Genomic DNA, 4836 nt, shown 5'->3' with positions numbered 1-4836 from the left:
AGATCCGGTGCGGGCAGCGCGGGAGCCGGGCGGCGCGCGGGCCCGATCACGGCTCAAGCGGGCCGCGGATGGGCTGAGCGGGCCCGCAGTGGAGACGTCGGCGGGGAGCTGACGTGGCGCGACGTGGCAGCACCGGATAGGGCGGAGCGAGGTGGCCGGCGGACATGTCCGGCTCGGGCGGACATGTCCGGCGGCGCGAGGATGAAGATGGCTAGGGTTCATCCGCGAATTCGGAGGAGGGGGACTAATATATAGGTAGAGGGAGCTAGGAGAGTCCAAATGAGGAGCGGTTTTCGGCCACGCGATCGTGATCGAATCACTGAGAGCATGGAGGGGAGTTAGATGGGTTTTGGGCCACTTTGGAGGGGTGTTGGGCTGCAAGACGAAAGGGGCTTTTGCGGTTACCCGGTTAACCGTTGGAGTATCAAACGACCTCCAAATGACACGAAACTTGACAGGCGGTCTACCGGTGCTATACCAAGGCCGCTTGGCAAACCTCGGGCCATTCCGAGAAAGTTTAACACCCGCTCACAACGAGAGACAAGAGGGGGACGCCGGAGGACATAGGAGTGCCGGATTGCGAAACGGACAACGGGGAAAATGCTCGGATGCATGAGACGAACACGTATGCCAATGCGATGCACATGATGACATGATATGAAATGCAGATGATGACATGGCAAAATGCAACACGCAAGCAAGTGACATGGCAACTACGGCGAATAACTGGAAGACACCTGGCGCATCGAATCCGGGGCGTTACATGGTGCTTCCCCCTGATGCCTTCTCCTGGGAAGCGCACTCTGAAGAGCGCTTCCACATGCTGCCCAAGCGCCTCCCTCGTGACCCTGGCCTGGTCTTAGGCTCTCCCGAGGAGAGCCTTCGAGCCCAGCCTGAGAGGGGCGTCGGGCGCGCCTTCCTATGCAATAGGTGAAGGCGCCATGTCCGGGGATGCGAGGCTCAACGTGGTGTCCTCGGGAGAAGCTCCTTAGTGAGACCCCTTTCCCAGTTGCAGCTTCTTTGTCTTGGAGGCGACCTCAGGAGGGAGGGCGCTGCCCTCGTCTTCAGGGTTCTTGATTGCTACAGCCTAGAAGGCGCGCTCGAGGGAGCACACCACATCCTTCTCTTGACATGCAACCGTGATGACACCGCTCCCTGGCATCTTGAGGACGTTCTAGCTGTGGTGTGTAGCCGCCATGAGCTTGGCCAGTGCTGGGTACCCTAGGATGGAGTTGTAGGGTAGACGGATGTCGGCGACATCAAAGTCGATGAGCTTGGTGCTGTAGTTGTTGCGCTCGCCGAAGGTGACAGGGAGATGGACCTGCCCTATCGGATGTGTAGAACTGCCGGTCACTCCTGAAAATGGCTTGGTTGGGTGAAGCTGGTAGTATGGCACTTGGAGCCTATCGAACGTTTGAACAGACAAGACATTGAGCCCCGCCCCGCCATCGATGAGAGTCTTGGTGACGACCACGCTGCTGATGACAGGAGAGCAGAGCATGGGGAGCGCGCCAGCAGTGGCCGCGCACTTGAGCTGGTCTGAGGAGCTGAAGGTGATGGTGCACTTGGACCACCTAAGAGGGTGAGTTGCTTCAGGCTTTGGGAGCGCCGCGTTCACCTCGCGCGCGAACTTCTTGAAGACGCAGTGGGAGGCTAGGGCTTGTGAGCCGCCCAAGATGCAGGCGATGGCTCGAGGCTCCTGAAAGCCCCTAGCTCCCTCATCCTGGTGGTGATCTTTGTTCCTTCTTAGTGGTGGAGGTAGTGGAGGCAGACCGGCATTGCCCTGAGGGTGCTCCTCACGAGGCCAGTCCCTCCATGCGCCCTCGCGGGGTTGGCCCTGCCAGCGGTTCTCCCGAGGCTGGTCGCGCCACTCCTGACGGTGGTTGCGTCCGTCCCAGCGTCCTCCACCTCGACCACCTCCACGGATGTAGCCTTGATTGTTGCGCTCGAGGCGTCGACCGAGACGCCCATCACGGAGGGCCCTGAGCTCTTGACAGTCGTTGGTGTTGTGGCTGTGGACATTGTGGAAGACGCAGAATGGTCGGTTGCTCTTGGATGACTCGGGGTGGTCGCAACCGCGCTTCGTCTCTGGCTCGGCCGCAAGCACGGCCGACCCCTTGCACTTCACGTCCTTGGCCTTGGCCTTCTTGGTCAGCATCGGGGAGCTCGAGGAGGGAGAGGCCCCCCTCCTCAGCCCTGGCGCACTTGTTTGCCATGTTGAACATCTCCAGAGCCGTGCAGAGATCCTCATGGATGGCGAGTTCCTCCTTCATCTTGACATCGTGGATGCCATCAGTGAATGCTGAAATGATGGCCTCGTCCGACACCTTGGGAATCTTGTGACGCACGTTGTTGAAGCGCTGGATGTACTTCTACATGGTCTCTCCAGGTTGCTGCTTGATGCGACGTAGGTCACCCGCGGTTGGCGGGCGGTCGCGAGTGCCCTGGAAGTTGGCGATGAAGCGGCCGCACATCTCCTCCCAAGAAGAGATCGACCCCTCGGGCAGGTTTAGGATCCAAGAACGTGTGTCATCCTTGAGGGCCATCGGGAACCAGTTTGCCATGATCTTCTCATCACTTCTGGCCGCCTCGATGCTCAGCTCGTAGAGCTACAGGAACTCAGCGGGGTCGGCGGTGCCATCGTAGCGTGGAGGCAGGTCGGGCTTGAACGGGTGAATGAGCGGCATCCTGTTGTGGCCACTGGAGCTCATCGAGGGGGGGGGGGCGGAGCCTAATCCTGGTGCACGTGTACCGCCACCTCCTATGGCGGCACGTAGGCCTGGTGCGGGGGTGCTGGGAGTGCCTGCGCTTCGCTTTGAGGTCGCTGCACAACCTGACAGCTCACATCCTCTCGAGCTGGCGCCTGGCGCGGCGGGTCGGGCCGTGGTGCCGCACGACTTGACTTGACGATGGCGCCCTAGGCCAGAGATGGTGGAGGAGCCTCGTGAGCCACGTCGCCCACGGAGGGTAGCTGCAGAGGCAGGGAGCGGGCTGGTGCGGCAGAGCCCCCGGCCGCGTTGACGAGCTCAGCGATTCGCTCGAGCCACTCCTCGTAGAAGTCGTCGACTGTGCGGTAGCGAAGGAGCTCCCGCGCCATGAGCAGAGCGGCCTGCGTGTTCGCCGGGCCGTGAAGCGCATGGGAGGATGAAGCAGCTGGCGTCAGTGACGAAGTAGCGGTGCACCCGTCGTGGCGCACCGACGGGTGCAACAAAGAAGCTTGTTGCTCGTAGCCGGCAGGGCTCGTGGCGGCGTTGGCCACCGGAGACGGAGCACGACAAGCGCAACCATCGCCTGCTAGAGCCGTCTGAGCGACGCGAGCAGTGACTATGGCCCGCCGCTCGGCGCGAGCTCGGCGTGCATCGGCCATGGAGGTGTGAGAGTGACGGTGGTTCGATTAACGGAAGAGAGCATCCGACGCACCCCTACCTGGCTTGCAAAATGTCGTATTACGGGTTCCGCAAACCCTTGAGAGGTTCAAACACTGGCGTGCGTGCGGAGATCTCAACCTACCTAGCCTGCCTACTCACGATCCTCCTAAGCCTAGCTCGTCAAGCTCGAAGGGACAAGGGGACACAACAGTTTATACTGGTTCGGGCCACCATTGTGGTGTAATACCCTACTCCAGTGTGGTGTGGTGGATTGCCTTGTAGGCTGATGATGAACTAGTACAATGGATGAACTGGCCTTCGGAGGAGAGGTGTTCTTGAGCTCCAAGAGCTAGTGAGGTGAATCTGGTCGGAATCAGATCCCTCCCCTATGGTGGTGGCTAAGTCCTATTTATAGTGGCCTTGGTCCTCTTCCCAAATGTTGGCGGGAAGGGATCCCACAACGACCGGTTTTCAAAGGGGACAAGTAGTACAACTTATCCTGACAAAAGTAGTCTTCGCCTGCGAAAAGCCTCTGGTCATGACGCCGCGGTGGGCTCAGTGATGACCTCCGTCTTGCCGTCCTAGCGGTCTTGGTCTTGTTGCACCAGAATAGAAACCTTTGGCTGATTCCTCGGGACTCTGCGCTTGTGGCTTGCCTCCTTTGCACCGAAGAGGAAACCTGCGCTCTGCGCCCGCCTGGCGCTCACCTGGCCTTGGTCGTCATGGCTCACGTCAGCTGAGCCTTGTGAGGTAAACCTTGCATAGAACTCTCTGCCCCTCGGGAGCCAGCCTAAGGAGGCCTATCCCCTTAGGGGTCTTGGCGTTGTCCGCCTTGCGAGGGTCTTGAGCAGTTGATGTCGAACCTGGGCCGTACCAAGCCGTTGATGGGGCCGTGCGGTGGGCCACAGGTAGGCAAGGCTAGATACCCCCATATCTAGAACGCCAACACATACAATGAAGAAAGTGTAGAGAAGTCAGGCATATATGTAGGTATGTTTCAAAACAGAAGCACGGTGTGCATACGTATAGATCGCAAACTCACACAATCAGATCTTTCAGGAAGCTCATGAAGCTCCCAGGCCCGTAAAAAGGAAAGAAAATAGGAAATCCTCCTTTGAGGGACCGTACCAAAGTTTCGTGGCTTGCGTTATCATATCGCATGCTCTGATCACCCAAAGCTGCCATGGCCAAGTACCCGCAAGAAGTCTTAAGCTTCTCAACATAATAGTATTGATCAGCACATAGACGAAAGAAGTGCTGGTGCTCAGACAATCCACCGGTTTGTAGTCACTACTGTTGGTGATTGGCTGTGAACAATTCACAAAGTTGTCCCATGTAACCCTGGGGAAGGGGATCAATTCACCGAGGCCGTTGGGCCACTGGAGACCATTTAGGTAGGGGCACTGGTTCCAACAAGGAAGAGGGCAGTTGCCGCTCATGTCCAGGTTGGCGTCCACGACCCAGAAGT

At 58.8% G+C, this 4836-nt stretch overlaps 1 pseudogene; it reads right to left on the bottom strand.

Moving 5' to 3' along the window:
• Positions 1-4553, bottom strand: part of LOC123116979 (rust resistance kinase Lr10-like) — a 51878-nt pseudogene extending 47325 nt beyond the window's left edge.
• Between the last annotated feature and the right edge of the window lie 283 nt (positions 4554-4836).

Source organism: Triticum aestivum, chromosome 5B, assembly GCF_018294505.1.
Source record: "Triticum aestivum cultivar Chinese Spring chromosome 5B, IWGSC CS RefSeq v2.1, whole genome shotgun sequence".
NCBI lineage: Eukaryota > Viridiplantae > Streptophyta > Magnoliopsida > Poales > Poaceae > Triticum > Triticum aestivum.
Note: the sequence above shows the minus strand (reverse complement) of the source record. Positions and strands in the feature narration are given on the sequence as shown.